The sequence below is a fragment of the Manis javanica genome, chromosome 2 (assembly GCF_040802235.1).
Source record: "Manis javanica isolate MJ-LG chromosome 2, MJ_LKY, whole genome shotgun sequence".
In the NCBI taxonomy this organism is placed as follows: domain Eukaryota; kingdom Metazoa; phylum Chordata; class Mammalia; order Pholidota; family Manidae; genus Manis; species Manis javanica.
In genome coordinates, this window is record NC_133157.1 from 47,640,439 (window position 1) to 47,662,900 (window position 22,462).

A 22,462-nucleotide genomic window follows, 5' to 3' on the forward strand; every position below is an offset into this window, starting at 1 on the left:
AGATTTAGCTACAGTTCAGGAAAAGTTTGTGAGCTTTTATTAAGTCTGGGCATGGACATCAAGAATGCCATCATACACTTAACAGCTCTGGACTCAAGTGTTGGAATGTAACTATATAAACTTTCTTTTCCCTTTGCCTTCCCTTTCATTGCTTCTTTAGTTTTATCATTGGGGATGGGTGTGAAAAATACTTGTCTGAAATTTTGTGGCCCTTAGGGAGTAACTGAAAATTCCCAGGATAGTTTTGGAGCAGATTCTTGATCTTGAAATGATGAAACAGATCTCCTGGTAATCCTCTGGCTGAAGTGAACATGGATTCTAGGAAGGGTCTGGCTAGTCCTGAGTATAGTGGTTCCTTCTTCTTCTCTTTTTTGCTTATGAGTCTATTAAGGAATTTTTACACTTTTTGAAGTAATGGTTACTGTAAATTTAAAAAGATATAGGTAGCTATAGTGTTATGGGCTAAACTGTGTCCTTGCTACCAAACACTTTCATTGAAGACTCAGAATTTACTCTATTTGAAGATAAGAGTCTTTAAAGAGGTAATTAAGATTAAATGAGGTATTTGGGGTGAGCCCTAATCCAATATGACTGACATCCTTACAGAAGAAGAGATTAGGACACAGACATAGAGAAGAACTGCCTGTGGAGCCATAGGGAGAAGATGGCACCTACAAACCAAGGAGAAGGAGACCTCTGGTACCTTGATCTTGGACTTCTAGCCACCAGCACTGTGAGAAAATAAGTCTGTTGTCTAAACCACCCAGTCTATGGCATTTTGTTATGGCAACCTGAGCAGACAGTACACCATATGATGCAACAGTCATGCTAAGTGTTTATACATATAATTAAATAAATTATTCTGGTTTGTCTCTAAAGCCACAAAAAGGGCAGGAAGGACAATGTACATCAGAAGTAATCAAATGCTAGGGTTAGGTAAGAATGGATTGTGAGCTTAAAAATCCAATTACTTACCTCCCATTTCATGTTATTGAGATGGTGATTGGAATAAGTCCCATTGCCCACTTGTGAGCTTGCTCTATTTTCTCTGTGATACAAGTTTTTACCGGTTTCATTTGGGAATGAAAATGTGTTAAATAGGATTGGTGGCTCACCAATCTAGGGTATCTCTTAAAAAATATTCTTCCTTTTTTTCCCATTTTGGAAACTCATTTTCCCACTTTTAGTTTAATCCTCCTTTGAAGCCATCCTTCACATTTCATACTCACTGTCCACTTCCCTGCTTAAACACCTGTGTTTTAAAAATCTTTCGGTGGAAAACTTCATATATGTATATATATAATAATCCCCAAAGGGTGAGTCCACAGGTTGGACATAGATTAATTTTTAGATAGTTCTTTGTTCCCCAGACATCTCACAATTCCATGCCAACGTATCAGCTCTCCTTCTCCGTCTGGAATGGCCTTGGTCCCTCACCTATCCTCAGTTCCCTTTTTATGGCCTTTTGTGTTCACAGGATGATTTAAAATGTCTGTTTATGAATTTGCCCTGTAGGCCAGGTTGAGTTCCTTTTGTGAAAGTGTTTGTGGGGCACACTGTCAGATCATCACCTGCAGTGGAATTGTGTTAAAAATTTTGCTTCCTGGACAGTATCCCAGTATTACTGCCTTAGAACCATTTGAAAGTGAGATCTAGGAATCTGCATTTTAAAAAGGCTCCCTGGTGATTCTTAATTGGAGCACCTCTACTATAGAGTAGGGGCAGGAACTTAACTAGTGTCCTGGTCTGTAGTTAGAAAAAAAAACCTGCATAAATTAGGGAGATCAATAAACTAGGTTTAAAAAAAGTCCAGTAAGTTCAGAATGCCACTAAATTTACTAAAATGTCAACATTATTTGAAATTAATACGGATTTGAACACCAAAGTTTAAAAAGCCCTCCGAAACTCAAGCTTTCAAAATGTTGATGTTACTGTTTATTACTCTGGAAAAAACTCTGGAGGTTAATGTGATTAACTTTTTTCAGTAATGTCAGAATGGCAAAAGGTGTAGGGGACCTCTGCTGCACTTTGGGACTCCCGATTCCTAGCAAGGCATGGCTGCCATTTTCGTCTATCCTGGCTTCCTGGATGGGAGGTTTAGAAACTTGGTGGGAGTTGTGGCCCATTGAAGTGCCTACAGCTGTGGAGGCTTCTTAAGGAGTGCTTGGTGAAAGGAAAGGTAGAAAAAATATTTCCCAACTTCTAACAACTGGCACAGATGACTTTGTAAACAGGCCCTTCATTGCCTACAATGGGTCTTGTCCTGGCAGGCAACTTTGCAATGCAGAGAGCTGCCTGGAAATCATCAGTTAACAACATGGTCTAGAATACTGGTGCCATCAGAGAGGAACTCCAGAGATATAAAGCTAATTCCCAGTGTACTCGAAAACCACATAATGGATTCTATTTTTCTTTTAGTGGTTAAAATAAGGATTTTTTTCCTTGTGTCTTATAATTTAGGCATTATTGTATGAACACAAAGTGGAAAGAGTAATAGGCTCCTTTCTCCAAAAGATAGAGTCCTGGCTTTGAATTCTGGTTCTGCTGTGGGTTAAAGGCCACATAGTGAAAAAGTTTCCCTAACCACTGAGACTCTGCTTTCTTATCTGTACAATGAGGGTAGACAGATTACTTTCCCTCACTTCACTCAGAATAGTGATCATAGGATTGAGTAAGAAGGAGATTATGTATGAGAATGTGTTGTAAATGATAAAAAGTTTAAAATTCAGTGATTAAAAATATTTATTACTGTCTGCCATTGCTGAAAGAATTCAGTTTTGAGTGACTAGTCTGATTTACAGTTGATTATAGCTTAAGATGTTAACCATGAAAGAAAATCATTTTTATCTGTTTTGTGTCTTACTGTTTTTTTTAAAAAAGTTCCCTTTGCAGATATAAACCTATTGGGAAATAATTTTCCCCACTTGCTTATTGGAAACATGGAGTAATTAAAAATACCAACTTTTGTTTAGAAAAACTAACAAATTAGTATATTATCATTGTTTTTTAAAACCACAGAATCGTGCCTTTTATTTTGTACTTGATGTTTTACCAAAGAATTGACTTTATACTACCTAGAAAGTTTAAAGAAAATTAATCAGATTTAGCACTCAGGAAAGGATTATGCTTTTGGTTTAAAAACAGATTGTAGGTTTCATTTCAAACTTAAAAAAAAATCAAAATAGTGAAAGTAGAAGATAGATGAGAAAAAAAGTGTTTTACTAGGAATAGTTCTGTTCTATCTTTGTACTCCTTTTCTTCTATACCATCCCCACCCCCTTAGGGAATGGGCAACTGCCCCCTCCCCACCCTCCCTCCTCAACCAGCAAGTCCCACTGCTTTACTACCTTTTCTCCCTTCCTTCCTCTCCTTCCTTGGAAAGAAAAAAGTAAAAAAAAAATCTCTTTGAGGCTTATTAGGAGCTTTAAATTTGAGTTTGATTTGTGACCTGTCATAGTTTGAATAATTTGCTTCCATGGTATTTTGCTTATCTCAGCTTCCCAGCTGTATGTACAACTTCTACCTCTTATTCTTAGCAGGTTAGTTTAGCTTATTTTTAAGAACGATTTGTCCCCTCACTCCCCACCCCCAATGATTTTCCAGGGGGATTGGGTCAAACATCTCAATTCCCATTCTTTTTTTTCCCCATCACTGAGTAGCTTGACTTCCTGTCATGGAAGTATCCATCTGTGTTATATTTATACTTTTTGAAAGATTTTGTGATTTAAAAGTCAGCAGCCAGTGAGGAAAAGATAATGGATGCAGGTCTCTATAAACAATCAATCCAGTAAGGGTGAGGCTGACCATTGGTGATTCTCAGTCAGTGTCCCTCCCTTCTCCAATTGTGTATATGTCCATTTAATGTTTCTCAGTCTTGAATGCATTAGAAAAGTCTAATATGTAAGTACTGGAGGGGCCCAGTCTTCTGTATTTCCAGCAGTTATCCCAGGTGGTCCCACCCCAGGGTGGCCACGGACTGCACTTTGGTAAACATGCTTCCAGAAGAGTGAAAAGACTGTTTTGCAGACACCTCACCAAAGAAAATGTACAGGTGTTAAATAAGCATATAAAAAGATGCTCATTTGTTGAAAAATGTCATATGTTGCTAGGGAATTGCAAATTAAAACATGAGACAACACTACATACCTGTTCGATCTTAGCCAAGATGTAGAACACTGACAGCACCAATACTGGCAAGGATGTGGAGTAATGGGAACTCTCATTCATTGCTAGTGTAAAATGATGTGGCCACTTTGGAAGACAGTTTTGGCAGTTCCTTGCAAAGTTAAATGCATTTTTACCATATATTAGTGGACTGAATGTTTGTATTCCCTTCAATTCTTATGTTGAAACTGTAACCCCAATGTGACTCTATTTAGAGATACTTTATGGATGTAATTAAGATTAAATGAGGTCATAAGGCTGGGGCCCTGATCTAATAATATTAGTGTCCTTAGAAGAGACTGGAGCATGGAGGAGAGAGACTGCTCTCCATCCCTCCCCTCTCCCTGCTCAGCCGTGGGAGGACTTTGTGAAAAGGTTATCATCTACCAGCCAGAAGAGAGCTCTCAACAGAAGCTGAATCGGCCAGTCCATTGATCTTGGACTTTGCAGCCTCCAAAACTGAAATAGATTGCTGTTGTGTAAGCCTATATAGAATTTTGTTATGGCAGCCTGAGTAGACTAATATGCTATACAATCCAGCAGTTGTGCTCCTACGTATTTGCTCAGATGAGTTGAAAACCTATTGTTCATACAAAAACCTACACTTGAATGTCTCTGACAGCTTTATTCATAATTACCAAAATTGGAAACAACCAAGATGTCCTTCAGTAGGTGAGTGTGTAAGCAAACTGGTACATCCAGACAACGGAATGTTATTCAAGAATAAAAAGAAATGAGCTCTCAACCCACAGAAAGATATGAAAGAACCTTAAATACATATTGCTAAGTGAAAGAAGCCATTCTGAAAATTACACATATTGTATAATTCCCACTATGTGATATTCTCGAAAAGGCAAAACTTTGGAGACTTAAAAAAGATCAGTGTTGCCACGGGTTTGTGGGGAAGGAAAGAAGAAAAGATGAATAGGCAGAACACAGGAGATTTTTAGGGCAGTGAAACTGTCTTGTATGATACTATAATGGTGGATCCAAGACATTATGCATTTGTCAAAACCCATAGAATTATACAACACAAAGAGTGAACCTCAGAGTAAGGGGGAGTGAGGTGAGGCAGAGTAAGAGAATATATGGGAACCCTCTGTACTTTCTGCTCACTGTTTCAATAAACCTAAAACTCTAAAAATATTAGTTTCTTAATTTTAAAAAAAGGTGTTTTGTGTTCACCTTTGTTTCATAAGGGGAAGGACTGAAGGTAAGATATAAAGAATGTTCATTGCAGTTAGACTGAGTATCAGATGCAGGACTTTGTTCTGTTTTAAAAGTAAGAGAAAAACAGAAAACAGGAGACATCTTCAAACTGGAGAGAGGGGTCCTTAAATAGTGGTAGAGATCCTCAAACGCATTTTTTTGCTGGTTTGTCATTTAGAGAAATAGCCAAAGGTGATGGTATTTCTTTTACCAGATTGAAAGGTTAGATCTGTGAAGGAATGTTGATTGTGAGATATCCACCCCTTACTCCCGCACCTGATAGAACTGCATACTCTTTCCTGGTCATTGAATGTATGGGAAATCAGTTTAAGGTGGATATCAACTAAAGATGAAGTCATCTTCAGTTATCTTTCATTGGCTGCCAGGACAGCTTGAGCTTTTTGATCACCATTCCTTGTTCTGATCCCTTGTTTGATACCTGCCTGTGTCGTGTTTGGAGCAGGAGTCAACCACCCCAAGATCTAAAGGTGAATTACAGAGCCTCTTTTTAATAAACAGAAAAAAAATTCCAAGCATATGTCTAGTGTGAGTTAAAGAAGACTTATTTATGCTGCCCTTTCAATCATTAAAGTGACCTCATAGAACTCCTGATTTAATGAAAAGATAAAAATGTTTTTTAATTAGCAGATCAAAGCACTACTGTAGCTCTGTTTACATTGTTGGTATGTAAATGGACTTGTAAGGGGAGTGAAAAGAATTTATTTAACACCTCTTTAATTTTATGTAATTCCTTTGCTTAAAAATCTCCCCACTCCCACTTCACATTGATAATGCTAAAGTAAACATTAATTTACGCCTCTCACCTTAGGATCAGAGAATTTGAGAATCAGCAGTGTCTGAATTGTTGAAGTTTACTGTATTTAAGTAAGAGATTAAGTTCTTCCTTCCTCTAAAACAAAACGTGATCTTGAAAGGTTTGTTCAACTCTAAACCATAAATGAATCCATGGATAACTTGAATTTAGAGAAGCATCCAAAAGTAATGGGTTATCCATGGTAATATGGAGTTGGAATTTGGCAGTGTGGTATTTGAATTAGTGAGCCCAGTGCGGCATTGTTGCATTGCTTATTTGGAATACACTGTATTATTAAAAAAAAAAAATCTGTTGACAGCAGCTTTTTCTGTTCAGTTGATTAGGCAGGTAAATTTTTGAAGTTCCAGTCTAGCCCCTCAAACTGGAGGGTGGAATACTCTCTTCCTAAGAGGCCTTTGATATGATTAGAGTACTGGGTCTATCACAGGACCAGTTTCCATTAAAAAGGAACATGGACTGCTTTATTACAAGGCTCTACCTAGGTGTGTTTGGGGAGAGCTGCATTATGGAAACACTGGTAAGCCTTGCCTATCGAAAACGACAACTACTGCATATTTCAGGTCATTCCATCCCTTATCACTTTTTGGTTAGCCACCTTGGTCTCCTCCAGGACTAGCCATATATACAGAGTGTGGGTAAAACTGCTCAAAGCAAATGGATTAGAAAGTTGTCCACGAGAGCCTAAGAACTTGCTTTATGAAGGTTTTCAGCTCTCCAGTGGTGAGTCCCAATTCGAATTTATTCAGGACTGAAAAGAGGAATTGTCTGTGGAAGAGATTTATCAAGAGATTTGTTCTAAGTTCCAAATTGAGTTTAAAAAAAACAAACTAAAGGCAAGGTGTTAGATGTGCCTCTCGTCACCATCTAGTTACAGCAATGGATTTGCTTTAGTTAATTTCCATAAATGGAGAGTAGGGATTTGACCTTTTTGTTTGGTTGGTTTAAGGATTTATAGGGGGAAGAAAGAGAGCAAGGAAGTAAGTCGGTAGCATTTGTCTTTATGTGCACATTAATGACTAAAATGGGTAGACTCTCTAGTGTGAGACTGGTAACTAAGCCCTGAGGTCTTGCTAGGGTGACAACAGCGAGGACCTTCTTTATTTGGGCCTCATTAGTATAACTGGGATAGGACCACATTGCTCCCTACTTACCTCACACAAGTCTGGTGAGACTTAATTAGTTCTTACAAAAGCTACCAGGGGCCTACCTACCTGTAAGGCCCGAATTCACCTTGTACCTGCCCCTCCCCTGAAGAAAACAAAACAACTGGCTCTTCCTTTTCCCTCCCTAGGCCCTCCACACAGACCTCTCTCTGTGGGGCACTGGGGGCCTGCCTCCCAGGTCTGCTGTTTCGGTCTCGTGTTTGGTCCCTCCTGCGTGTCCCTGACTTCATTGTGGACTTAGTAGTGAGTAGAGGGTACAGGTAGAAGACAGATCTCTTTACCCCTAACCACAAGACTATTTCCTCATACCATGCATTCGCTAATTCATAGAAAGTTAACTTTGTGTGCCCCCATAGTGGCTCTCTTCAGCTTTCTGCTGAACTGTTTTTTAAAGAAAATTTACTTATATTTGCTCATTTAGAGGCCAGGAGTATTGTGAGTAAATTATTTGGGTACTTAGATGTCTTATTTGGAGTGATGCTTTCTAAGTCTCCTGGCTCTCTACAGAAGTATGTTTCCCCTTGTTTCTCCATGATGCCAATTTGATTTATCCTTATTTTTAACCCTGCTTTCAAAAACTGTTACATGTTATACTCCCTTGAAGTAGCACTGTCCAACAGAAATACAAGGCAAGCCACAATTGTAATTTGAAGTTCTCTAAGTAGCTATATTTAAAAAAGTAAGAAAAAACAGGAAGAGTTAATTTTAACAGTATAATTTGTTTAACCTAATGTATCCAAAATATTATCATTCAGGGTATAATAAATATAAGCAATTACTAAGGTATTTTATATTTTTTTTGTACTCAGTCTTCAAAATCTGGTGTGTATTTAGATTTTGTAAAATACACAGTTGAAAAAGATTCATGTACTTGAATTGTTCCAAATGTGTTTTAAGATTTTGGGTAATTGATTGGTTATATTTAAAGACATTTAAATCAATTAAAATAAAATGCAAAATTTACTTCATCAGTTGTGCCAGCCAAATTTCAAGTGCCCATTCGCTGTATGTGGCTGCTTGGTGGCTGCTGTTTTGGACAGCATGCTATGCTTTAGCTGTCATTCTTTCTTTGATGGGTTTCCTATTTTCAGGTAATGAATCCAAGGCCTAGATTATTAATCAATCACTCTTTTCACTATGCTTCCATAATATTTAGAACAGATCTAATTCAGAGTGATTCAAAAATTTGAACCCATCTTTTGTGCCAAGACATGACCAGGGAAAGGATGATTTATCTAGGATTTATATAAAATTCATCCAGCACTTCTTAAATTCCTATTTAATGAAGGTTGGTGGAAGTCTAGAGTAGAATACAGATCTCCCAAGTTGTTACCTGTCTCCTCTGTTATGCTAGATTTTAACAATTCCCCTTGCTGTAGAGTATTTCCTTTCACTAGTGATAAGAACTTAAAAGCAATCCTTTTCTGTTTAGCAGTATGTAGGTCTGGATTCACCTGTTCGTAACATACCACTCTAGCTAGTTTTAGCAGGGAGGATTTGATATAGGAAATTAGGTCCTTTCCGTATCTTGCAGGAGCTGGGAGAGCAGGTTCTGGGTTGAAATTCTAGGAATACCTCCCAAAACAACAGAACTGGCTAGATGAGGAAACTGCCGCCTGCTCTGAAATCAGGAAGCTGAGCCAGTCAGGCAATCTCCCTGCCATTATCATAGCAGTTGCATTGGCTTCAGGACCCCGTAGCTAGCTGGCAAAGTGGTGTGGGTATTGGGTGCTGACACTTCACCTTTGAAGCTGGGGGACCAGATAGCAGGACTTTGGCCTCAGAGGCACAGCCCCACCTCACAGTGTAATTCTGCCTTTCAGATGGGCTATGGCTGTGTTGGCAGAAGCTCTGGCAATGTGTTCTTCTCTTAATGCCCTCTGTTGTGCAACAAGGGGTCTGGAATATATTTGAATGAGCAAGTCTGCAATAGTTGCTCCAGTGGTTAGTGATTTGTGTGGAAGTCAGAAGTGGGCCAAGGTGAATCTCAGCTGAACCTGGGGCTGCTCGTCTTGTGAGATGATTTCAGAGAGATGTTGAGAAGGTATACGAGTTGAGAGAACGGGTGCTATCAAAGTTGTGTTTTCTTCTCCTGAGGGCATTTCTCTAGGTCAATATCTTCTGGAAAGATAAGAACAAATGGTAATATTCCTGGTATTTTGTATTCTGTATTTTGAAAGATTTGAGAGTTCACCTCTACCTGAACTACATCATGTAGATGTTTAAATATTTAGGTTAGTATTCTTGCCTACTCTGTGATGTGTTTGTACATCTGTACATTCAGGGCCTTTACAACATGGGGAAGGGAAGATTACAGTAAAATTTTGCCCTGCCATTGTTCTAACTGGGGTTATTAAATACATCCAGTGTGGAGATAAATCCCTACAGGAGTAGTATGTAATTTTGGAAGACAGGTAGAAAGAGTTAAGTTTCTTGGGACTGTTGTGGGCCAAAGTAATAGACATCAGGTAATGTTACAGAATTAATCCTGGTGGAAAAGATACCACTTTATACAATGACTTTTCACAGAACTGTTGTTCTTCAAAACGTGTATAAATCAAATAATTTGGAAATTTACACACTGGAATTAGGTTCACTTGAACAAATTCATCCTTCTTTTATTGCATCTTTAATGCTGATCATATCTCATGAGTGTAAAGCAGTGGATCTCTAAATACAGTCCCCATAGCATTATCACCTGGAAACTTGTTAGAAGTTCAACATTTTGGGCTTCACCTTAAATCCATTGATTCAGTAACCCTGGGGGTGGTCCTTAACACTCCACAATCTGCATTTTAACAAACCCTCCAGGTGGTTTTAATTTTCAAGTTTTAAGAACACTAACATGAAATGATTCAATATTCTTCTTTAAAGGGATTACCAGTCACCAGTGTTTCTTACCCCAGTCTATTTTCTCTCCCAGAAACCAAAAAAGACAATAAAATTTCATCCTTGGACAAGTAACTTAATCTGTGTATCTCAGTGTCTCATCTGTGAAATGGGATAATTTATAGTTTTGGGGTTTGATGAGGATTAAATAAAATAGATTAGTGTCCTGTGCATAGAATAGTTCAATAATTACTATTAATATTATTGCTATTATGTTCCCATATAAACTTTTAGGGTAGCAACTTGATTCCATTTTATGAAGGGGAGTTATGAAGATAGACATCTACCTAACCTATTTGGTTTAGTCCTTAAATTGTGTTGGATTCTATAGTTTATATTTCAGATAGCATTTAGCTTATTACAAGTTTATTTTAACCAGTTAAAAGTTAAGCTTTTTTGAATTTCCTTTAACTTCTTTTCTAGGTCTTTCTCATTTATTTCCATTGTAGTGGTGTTATTTATATTATGTCTCAGTAGTTTTTAAAAACCCTTATGTTTGGTAGTTCTACTGTGACCTAGTTTTCAAAGTTGGAGGGTGATGTGAAAGATTAACAGGAGAACAAACGGTTTCTTTAAGTTGCTTTAGGCAATAGCCTAGAGGTACTACTTTTTTAAAATGCAAATATGTAATTTTTTAATGGAGGGACTGTACCTCTGGATGGAGAAAACTCTTGGCTAAGAAGAGGTTTTCTTATTTTAATTTTCCTTCAGGTAGGTCTGGAGATTTCTTTATTCCTGAAACTGACAAGTGAAATGAGAAATCTGGAAGCTTGTAAGCTCACCTGTGTTGATAAGACATAAATATTTATTTCTTTACAAAGTTAAATAGCGTTATATGAAAACGCATCTTTATTAGCTAAGGGATGATGCGTATGTGTGTGTGAGTGGTCATCCCTGCTTTGTGTGATTGAGCAACTGTGTGTGTTTCTATACTACAAAGACATATCTTCTGTTTTCAGTGAGTAGTTTTACTCTAGCTTCTTTGTATGAAATACAGTCTAGCAATTGTGTAGTTAGTTTACAAAGTCTGTGTATGACTCATCTTTAGGCTATGGCTTTTTTCAAGTTACACTTAAAGGTCAAAGTCTATTTAGTTTTTAACCCTGCCTTTTCTAAGTGGGAAGTAAGAGTCAAAGGAGTAAAAAATACGGAATTTGTTGGGTCTGGATTCAGACCAGTAGGTTTTTTTTTTTTTTTCTTTTAGGGGGTTGCTTTTTAAGGGAAAAGAATCAGTATTGCTAAGGATTTCCAGAGTTGCCAACTAGTTTGAGCCTCATCTTTCTTGAACAATGTTGTTCATTAAAGTACCCTTTGGATTTCAATTTTTGTTGAGGTGTTTGATTCCTGTATCACACTGACAAAAACAGCAAAACTAAAACATTCTTCAGGGTTCAGAATCTCTTCTGCTCTCATATCGTAAATATACATATGTCTAACTGTTTTGTCATCACACACGTCTTATTTAAACAAAAATGGTTTGAAGTAATTAGTTTGAGAAATTGCTAAAACCGATAGATGTTGAAGAAATAATTTTCATATTTGTTTGAAAATGTAGCATTTAGCCTTAGTAATTTTAGTTTTATTTATATTTGGCATTAGTGACTAACAGAATACAAAATTGAAACAACAAAATAAACTTGGAATCCTTGATTGCTCTTTATTATGACCGAGCTAGGAGGGCTGATGGAAGAAAATTAAGAATCTATGACTTGATTCTTTGAAATTCTTCCTGTTGTCACTGTATAAACAAATAATCTCTGGCTGCTCACAGAGTTTTTGTCTGTTGGACAGATATAATGTCCTGGCATTTTTCATATTCTATTATCAAAGCCAAGGTCTAGAATTTTAAGTGGGAAGTTGGCTCTGAAATAATCAAATGCCAAACAAAGCCCATCTGAAAGTCCAATAATGTAAAATTATAGTATTGCAAAATAAGAGAGTTACTGAACTAAATCCCCACAATTTGAGGATCTTTACTATAAAGATGTTATTGTGTTATGAGAGGGGAGGGGAGGTGGTTTGGGCCAGCTGGGGGCATTACTTTGATCCACAAATGGGGAGCTGAGGGTTCATTTTCCCCTTGGGGTTACCGAAGGAGGAAGAACGCTTGCTGGTACAGACCACAGCGCATTGTGTAGGGAAGACGCCTTTACCAAGCTGCCGCTGCTTGGAGAGCTGAGCCTGAAGTTAGGCACTTTACATATAAATAGGTATTGTTAGCTCCACTAATAGGGACCAAAAGTGAGATTGGAATGGCTAAATGACAACATGCCTAAGGTCATGTACCTTGTAAGTGAAGAAGCTGGGATAGTCTCTGCTCTCCCAATCTCTTTCTGAACCTGCGGGTTCTGAATGCTGAGGATGCCGCTGAGTTTTCCACAGTGCTTGTTTGCTGAAGTCTTGTTATAGGATGTGATCATTGGCTTGCGTGTTTTTCATGTTATCCAAGCGCAGTTTTAAATATGTTGTAGGGAATCCCTTGTATAATCTTCCTCACACCTCTCAGTCTTTATAAAATCTTGGGATATCTTGGTGACTATTTTGTTTGGGTGTTGATAATTTCGGAGTATTTGATGCTTGCTATTCAGAGTGGATTTATGACCTTTTTAAAGACAGAGTGAGCTTATTTTTAAGGAGTGGCATTCTGCCCATGCAGGCTTCTTGGGTCTAGAAAACAGTTTTTGCTGATGAGCAGGTACATGAGCAAGTTACCTGGCTTCTCTAAGGCTCACTTTAAAAAAAAACTTTTAAATATCATTGATATACAATCTTATGAAGGTTTCACATGAACAATATTGTGGTTTCAACATTCACCCATGTTATCAAGTCCTTACCTGCGGCTCCCCTCCCACCATCGCAGCCACTGTCTATGAACATAGTAAGATGCTGTAGAGTTATTCTCTAAGGCTCACTTTTTATAAAATGGGAATGACAGTAGTTCCTTCAGGGGGTTTGTAAGTAACACAGTGCTAGGCACACAAACACTTTCTAAATGCTAGCTGCTGTGGTTGATCTTACTGTAGTTTATGAAACTTTTAATTCTTGATGTATTCCTTTTACAGTCATTTTTCCCCCCATAGTTTTGGGGATGGACAGGTGGAGAGTAAATGTTCCGTTTATATAGAGTTAGGTTGAAATCCCAGGTTCTAGATTGTTTTACTTTGGGGATTTTTTGACATAGATTAATTTTTTCTCTGACTACTTGGGAGTTTCCTCTCCTTTTCTTCTCTCAGACATTCTGAAGACAAAGATGTGATTCTTAGGTTGTTGCTTGGAATTCCTGCTCCAACCCTCCTCTGTTTAAACTCTGAATCTCAGTATCTTTCTTTCTGAAATGTGAATAATACTTGTACTTCCTCTCCCGGTTATTACAAGGATTAGATGAGCATACAGTCAAGTTATTTGTACATAGCAGTGGCTCAGTCCACTTTAGCTAAAAGGGAAAATAAACCATTTCAAACAGTTGATTTGCCCTTCAGGAAAAGGAATTAATTCCTTTTACTTTCTTTCGGGACATTTTGTCAGATTCTTTTCATTCTCTATTTGTTACATCCTCATGTGAAACTGTGCTTATGTGGATTTTTTGGGTGTGTGTGCCTCAGGGTGTAGTAGTTTTCTCTTAGGTTTGGATCTCGCTACAGCTTGGATTACTGTGACAGGAATGGCTTCTGAAGGCATCCAGAAGACATCCAGGTAAGAGCATTGCCTCTCACCAGCAATGTTCAGCTCCTATCTTCGTGCTAATAGTACATGTTTACTTTCCGAACACGAAGGTGATATAATTTTTGTTGAAAAGATCACAGAATAAAATAAAATCATCCATAATCCCTCCATCAAAGGGTCATTAGTATTAACATTTTAACACACACACACACACACACACACACACACACACACACACACACCCATAATATGGTCAGGGCTATTTTATTGACCACGCTGTGGAATCTGTGAAAAGTTTTTTCTTCAAATTATGCTTTCTGGAACCCTGACAAGGAAAGGTGAACTTGTAAAGGTGAACTGTTTAGACTCATTTACCCTTTCTTCCCTGCTTTTTATTATGGAAATTTAAAAATGTTCAGAAAGTAGAGTAAATAGTATAATAAACATATATCATTACTCAGTAACTAACCCGCTATTTTTGTCATCATACTATCACCCTTTCCTTCTTCTCTCCATCTGAATTTATTTCGAAACCAGTCCTAGACAACTCATCAAATCCATCAATATCTCAGTGGCCTGTGCTTTTAAAATGTTACCTATCACAGTTTCTAGCCCCCTTGTCTCCACCACCCTTTGGACTTCGAATATACTTTCTATTATATTTAAATGTTTATTTCTGATCCCTATATTTAGTTCTTTTTTAGCTTAGGAAGTCCATGAGTTGTTTTTTCATTAATTTGAAATTATTGAATAGCCACTGAACCAGAACTCCAGGTCAACATCTTACTTGCCTGAAGGCAGCTGTGGGTGGGGATGGAGGTAAGGGCTTTTGGTAGGTGGGGTTGAGGAGTGGGGCTGGGAAAAGATCTTGAAACCTGGGTCTTTCTATCATTTTTTAGTCAACAGAATGAAGGGCAGTTAGTTTTCAGAGCTAGGTGTCAGTTTATGTAGCCTTTCTCCAGTGAACTGAAGACCTGTGTGGTTAATGTTCAGTGTCTTGGTCACTGGGCCCATTCTGTAAATCCGAGTAATGATGATAATATGGTCAGGGCTATTTTATTGACCACGCTTTGGAAAGTTTCTTCTGCCAAATGAATTCTTGAAATTATGCTTTCTGGAACCCTGTCAAGGAAAGGTGAACTCGTAAAGGTGAACTGAATTAATTCTAATTTCAATGCCCAAGTCTGAAAATTTGCTAAAACAGAGTTTGGCATGTAACTCTTCTTTTTAGGCTCATTATTGTTTGGGGTAGCTATCAGTTGGTGACTTTAATAATTTGAGATTGCAACTAGCAAGGCTAAAAACCTTTCTAAAAAAGTTAAGAGTAGTTATAGGGTTTCTTTGTACTATTAAATTGAATTATATTCATTGGTTAAATAATTTATGTTGAAAATTTTACTGAATATAGTACTACTTCTAGCTATTTTTTTGGTTATAGAAGCCCAGAAATTCAGATATTTGGAGATAAGAGACCCATCCTAATTTTAATGCTTTCAGCCCCATGTTTTAACATCCAAATAGCTTTTTCTTGGCCTTTGAATGATATGATTTTCTTTTGTTTTTTTGGATGCATCTGAAATTTCTGCTTTTTTTCTGAGAAGAGCACACACATTTTCAAATACAGCGCAGACATAGTTTGTAACCCATGAATGTCCTCTACCTAGAAGAGGATGATGCTTTGAGAGCCCTGTAGGCAGTGACTGGGTGGTGCCTTTAAGGCAGTAGGACGGCCCTTGAGATCAGAGACTGAGCGGTCTTCCAGAATCTTGAATGGCTCTATCTTAGGAAGATTGCTTGGGTATTCTTTGCAAAAGAAAGATGTGCTGCTGAATCTCAGTAGCCCTGTGCTGGTTCACAATTGGTCACTTGGTGTACTACCTGGAGCCGAATGTTCAGATGCTGTCTGTTCCTTTCCCCTCTTACACATCTCATGTGGGTATGGACACAGGCACATGTAAGGGTGCTGACATCTGTTTGCTCTTGCCTCTGGATGAAGACTCCTGTAGATACTGGCCCCTCTGTTGCTTTAACTCTTTGATCATCCATTGAGTAAATGTTTATTGAGCACCTGTTTGTACCAGCAGTGTGCCAAATGCTGGGTACAGAGGGGAATAAAGCAGTTCCTGTTCTCATGGAGTGCATAGTCTTTTAGAAGTGATGGATCTCTAAATTGATAAACACGTACCTTTTTAATTATACAGTCTGGGCTGGAAGGATATATACCAAATGGTTAACAGAGGTTGGAGGGAAAAGAGAGAGGAGATCCTGTTTTTATTGTATGTGTCTAGGTAATGGTTGAACTTGTTATGTTCATGCAATTAAAGTAAAGAGAAGATGCATTGTGATAGGTACAAGAAGCATAAAAAAATACAGTGGGGAAGTTACATGGAAAAAAGAACATTTCGGAAAGATTTATTTTTTCCCTCTGGGTAGGAGGGAGAAAGTGGGGGGATAAGGAGAAGGCTTTTCATGCAGAGGGACTAGAATGTGCCCAAGACTGACAAAGCAGCTTGCTTTGTTTAGAGTTTCAATAGTGACTGGCTTATACCAGATCTCTGGGCACCACGGCCTTTTCTCTCTGGGGCAGTGGAGGGATAGCATGCAATCGTTTTTTCTTTTGGGACTTGGAATATATTTCCTTAAATATATTTTAAATATATTTAATGTGTTTGCAAGGTGCCATAATTGTTTAAGGTGATTAAGCTTCCAGTGAACTTGGGTAAGTTTTTAAACTCATGATTATAAGTAACTGTCGATCTGGACTATGGTTAAGTTTGTTTCATTAGGACTATTACAATAAGTTGATTGTGAGGGTTGGGGTGGTCTTTATCTCAATTGTCCTGTAAAGAAAGTGAACAGTTAGGTTTTTGGGTCAATCAGGGAACTGTAAAAGCTTCCCTTTTTGGACAGTGAATTGGTAAGTTAATTCTCTGCACTGTGCTCCACTGAGGGCACTATATTACACTACAGCTCATCCCTCCCAGCTCCTGAGTCCATACTTTCTGTGTGTAGTTGATAACCCAGTGGAACCTAAGCTTGATCGTGACCAGCAGCACACTTTAATAGGAGTTAATCTTGTTATTGGGAACAAATGCTCAAGGGGGTATCCTTTTATTCCTCCAATTGATGAGAGAAAACTAACACCAAGGAAAAACACATGATCAGACAATAAACCAGAGATTTTTACCTAATTATGTGCAATAAAGCCCTTAATTCCTTGATTCTCTCTACATGTCAGTACTCTAGTGGTATCATTTCTGCAAGTTTCCAGAGTGTTTTCATTCTTTAACTTTTCATAGGTCAGTGGTAGGCATGTAAGCTGAGTTTAGTGTAGAAAGCAGTCATAGTCAGTGCTACACATACTGTGTGGTATTTCTTCTCCTTCCTACAAAACATTTGCTGTTTGGAAGAATGGATGGCTCAAGGGATTAGTGATGGGGAAGTGGAGGCTTTCACATTGGTTCAGATTTGACCTTGGTCAGTGATGCTTGAAAATCAGCACTATTTAATAGGCATTAAGAGAGCCCACTTTTTGATCCACTTCCAGTGGATAAATATCCATAGTTCTTTAATGCCATAGTTGCGGAACTAATTGGCAGAATTAAATGATTTAAGAACTTTACTCCCCATTTGCCCTCAGAAAATAGTTGGTTGTTGTTTAAATCAGAATCTTGGAGACAGTGTGAGTCATTTCTGAGGATGGGAGACTAGCTAACGCTGCTCTTACTGTATTGGGAGCTTATGTGCTTTGCTTTGCTCCTAGTTGGTGTGGGGGGTGCCGTGGGAGTGGGGAGTTGGTAGGAGGTTGGGGGAAAGGGCTGTTTTTTCCTTTCAGTTTGCAGTTTCCCCAGTTCAGGGCTGCCTCATCTGAGCCTGGACACAGTTAAAAAAATACTAGGGTCATTCATTGCTCAAGATTCTTCTTTTATCCATGATCAAATAAAGGGGATATAAGTGTAATCTGTTTTCTGCCTTCGTGTTTTCCCTCCTGTGAAAGAATTTTCGTGCCAAGCTTTTTCTGACCCCTACTTCTGATTGATACTCTGGGTTTTGCAGTGTGGCTCTATTGATAACCATGGATTTTGCAGTGTGGCTCCAGTGAAGTTAGTAGTGTTTTATGCTTCAAGCTTAGTAACTGCCAATCATGATCACCCTGTATTTATAGAACTGCCAGGGAAGGGTGAGCACTCAGTGATGATAATTACCTGCTAATTTGTTTGCTGAAAGATGGGCCCGTATATTTAGAATGATGACAGATCAGAATATTTGGCTAAGTGTATCAGTCAGTGTCTCATTTTTCAAAACATGAAAACTCCAACATGCTACTGTAAAAATATTGTGCTGTAGGTAGATTTTCCTTGCTAAATGAATTTCTGTCCTGGCTAGGTTCTTTTATTTATTTATGTATTTTAATAAAGTCATCTTTTGTTATAGCCTAACTTGGGTAATGAGAACTTCTGGCTGTTTCTTTTCCTTCTTTTATAGTTTCTGTTTGTCATTCATGCAAGCCACATTCCTTACTGAGGTATTGGACACCAAAATAAAGGTCTTGCCACAAAAAGGAGGTCAAGTACAGAAATCTACAGGCCTGACTACCCTTTGTTCTGTCTTGTCTGTAGCCAGGAGGTGTAGACAAGGCCTTCACTAAGGGAAAAAGGGAAAAAACAAACAAACAACGAGCTTTCTAATCCAGCTGAGAAGCTTTGGGTTATGGGAGGAATTGAAAGTGCCACTGGGAAGGCAGAAAAGCAGTCATCATTCTTAAGTAAGTAGAGATGTTGCGTATTCTGGATGTCTCCATGGACTTTTAATTGGGCTCTTTCTCCCCTACACACAGGAAGAATCCAGAAATACATTAGAATGGCTTATCTGAATAAACTGTCAATCAAAAGAAAAGAAAAGGAAAAGGCTGTCTTCAACTATTAGCTTCCAAATATGGTACACCACCCCCACCTCAGTAGGGACCTGCCTGGGGACAGCAAGGTTAGGTAGTGAATGGGTAAAAGGTATTCTCCATTGTAGTTCACCTCTATATATGGAAAGTGATCTTTAAAAAAAAAGAAGTGTGACGATGTTTAGAAATAAGCAGATCAGATTCCAGGTAAATCCATTAATGCTCTTACTCACTGACATGTTACTGATTTTCCCAGGGATGTACTTGTAATTTGTATGTCTTAGAGCTGCTTAAATTAGAGGTGATCATACTTGATGAGATAAAATTTCTCCATTGCATCTTGCTTAGTTTGCTCTTGGAAACATTGCCCAGTACAGCTCTGACAGCTCTGTGTTCCTCGGCTCCCCTGTCCTTGGGATCGAGGCCATCATGTTGCTTGGAGTCTGAGCTGTGATTTGGTGGTGGTGGTGGGATGGAGTGTCACTGGGAAGTGTTGGGTTGGGTACATTTTAAGTAAAATAAAGACAGAATGCCAGGAATGCTTCTGTGACTCAGTGTTTTTGAGACCCCATAATTCAGGAAAAGGCTTTAATAGTTTCAATCCCCCCAAGTGGAATGAGAGAGAGGGCTCCTGAGGCTGTTATTCTTTAAAATCATGCCTTCTCCTAGGGAATCAAAATGATAAATTCTTTCTGTTCAGTCACCCCATAAATATCCTTTCTATATAAAACTGTATATGTGTATATAGGAAGTGATCCTTCTACCTTTAAAAATATTTACTCCTTTTTTTTCTTGTCATTCCTCATTTGCATTTTCTTTTGTAACATTTCTGAATCTGTTTAACCAGATTCTCTTTGAAATTGTCTTTGCTGGTGCTAAGGGTCTATTGGTTGGCTGTTTATATTTATGAAATAGTTTCTTAAATCCTTTCAGTGTCATCCATCAAATTTTAAGTCCCTTTACTCACTGCTTAGAGATAGAAAGTATTAACATATGCGTTTGGAAGTGCAAATTATTTTTAGATTTATTTTGTGAATGATGGTGGGTGGTGGGGCTAGTGGCAGGAATGGGAGGAGGGACAACAAAATTTAGTCACATTTTAATGAATTTCATTTGCATGCCATATTTTTGCTGTTGGTTCTATGTAGCTATAGAGTGGGAAATTACACTAATTATAAAACTGGTTTGATTCCCTAAAGGACAGTCATTTAGTATAAGAACATTGCCCCTTTTTACCAGTATAATGCTCTGCACTACATTTTAAATATTGACATGCATGGCTCTCTATATCTTTGTAATGTTAAATGTGATTAAAGTACACCAGATATTACATATAAAATACTAATAAAAGAGAATGTTGAAAATTCTTGTGTCTGAGGTTACTCTTAGTTTTCTCCTCATCTCCCATTGGCAGTCCTCCTTCTTGTCCCTGCCCTCCTGCCACCCCCAGCCAACTGACAAACACAAAACAGCTCTAAATTCTTCAAAAGGATTGGAGAGAGTTAATTACAGTGATAGGCGGCAACTAGGACAATTGTAGCTGTTGGTCTGGCCCAAAGCCTACAGAAGGTTCTTATTTCATAAGCAGAGATAATTTGTTTTTCTCTGTGTGCCATATGGTTTTGCAACTGCAGAGATCAAACAGATTTGTGGATGTAAACTTCAGTTCTGTACTTAAAAAATTTTTGAGCTGTGTGGAGATTTTTGTAATGTGCTTGAATCGTTGATGCCAACCAGGTCTTTTGGAGTGAAGGATCCCTTGTCAGTTCTGTAAGCAACTATGCGTGGTGGTTTTTATTTGCCTTGGGTTTTAAAGACGACTTTGGAAAGGAAAGTTGGAACACAAATTGTCAACTGGAATGAAGTGATTATTTGTTTTTTATAAAAACAATGATTAAAACCAGGAATCATTAACATAGAAGCATAATAGTTCTGAGGCTGCTCAGGTGGTCTCTGGAAAGGACTGGTGTTTTTCTTAATCAGAGAACTTTTAATTAGATGAATTTATTTTGAGATTGCTTGTTTTGGGGATCATCTTTAGAATTAAGAGTTTGAGTTTCTTGATTGCTATTTTTTAAAGGGGGAGAAGAATAAAGTGTACTAGTATTTCTCCTGTGTTTTTATTGACTCTATATATGTCCTGCTGGTCACAGTGAGTGTAATTTTTAGTATAGTGTTCAATTTTACTAAAGTACATGCATAATCCCTGATCTGTTTTCCTGTTATTAATTTTGACAGTTTATCCAAATTATCTAAATGGCCTCCATTTATAGACTTTTTTTTTCCTTTAATACAGAAGCTCTCCTTAGGTGGGGTTAAATCTGGAGGGCAGAGTCGAGACTGGAGCTTGGCCTTAGAGACAAAAAATTTAATAGATTCTATGGTTATTCTCTGTATTTGGAATGTTCTCTCCTGTTAGCATACCATACCCCCACAATCCTTCACAGTTTAGATAAGTTATTCCATGTGGAAAGTCTTTAGGACCCGCTGACCCAGGTTCTTACACTCTGAGATTTCTGGGCATACCCTTTATGTACCTCTCTGGTGCAGCAGCCACCATATTTGTGAAAATTAATTCTTGAATTTTGGTTAACCTGGCTCTCCTGTCATTTATTTGGCTTCAAAAAACCAGGGACTGTTTCTGTCATGTTTTCTGCTCTGTTCTCAGCTCTTGGCTCATAATGTGTGCTCAGTAAATATTTGTTGAATAAGTGACAGTAGAGTTGGTATAAATCATGCTTACTTAGTATGTATAAATACAACTTTTCCCATTTGCTAAACTTCATATAGAGCATCTTCCAAAATAGCAGTTGTGGCTTTTAAAAAAATGACTACATACCTTCTGCTTGCATGTATCCCAAAAGATCTAGTGCCTGGGTATCCAGATGTTATTCTTGTTTTTTTTTTTTTTGGTTGTTATTTTGTTCTTTTTGCTTCAACTTGTTCATGGCAGCTATTATTTTGCTATTTCCCAGGCTTGCAATTCCAGAAACCACAGCAGGAATAAGCAGGCAGTAATGAATTTCTATATAAACCTTGCAATATGCTTTGTCTTTCTTGGCACAGAGAACAAGACCTGAGATTTCTTGAAAAGTAGAGGATCATAGAGTGAGAGCTCTTAGAAATCATGTCTTCTAACACTCCCTTATTTTGTATTTGATGAAACCAAGGGCACAGGGAGTTTACCTGGCTTTGCCTTTAGTAAAATGACTAGTTAGCTTGGTTATTATATGAGTAGGATTAAGAGCCCAGTCACATGACTCCAAATTGGTACTCTCTCTGCTACAAAACCTTTGTATTTAGCAGAAAGTCAGTTTTACCACAATCTCTCGAGTAGCTTAGTGCATATCAAACATTCATGAACGACTGCTCCATAAATCAGGCAGTGGTAATAACAGATACCCAACATTTGACAGCACAGGGTACCTTTATCCTACATAAATCAGGTGGAGGTGATGCTCCAATAGAAGATGCGATATGATGCATTTCAAAGGCGTCCACAGTAGTAAGTTTTCTTCTGGCTTTTCACCAGTGCCTCTGGGCCACCCCAGTAAGAGGCTTTGAAATAAATATCCCACATCAAATAAACCCAACAATTTATTTGGAGGGTAAAGTCAGATAAGGTGGAATGCCAAAATAAAGGGG

General features: G+C 38.0%; 1 protein-coding gene across 2 annotated transcripts in view; it reads left to right on the forward strand.

Annotated features, from left to right (window-relative positions):
• MLLT3 (MLLT3 super elongation complex subunit) overlaps positions 1 to 22,462 on the forward strand; it is a 270,617-nt gene that overhangs the window by 30,001 nt on the left and 218,154 nt on the right. The gene's annotated exons all lie outside the window — the stretch shown is intronic.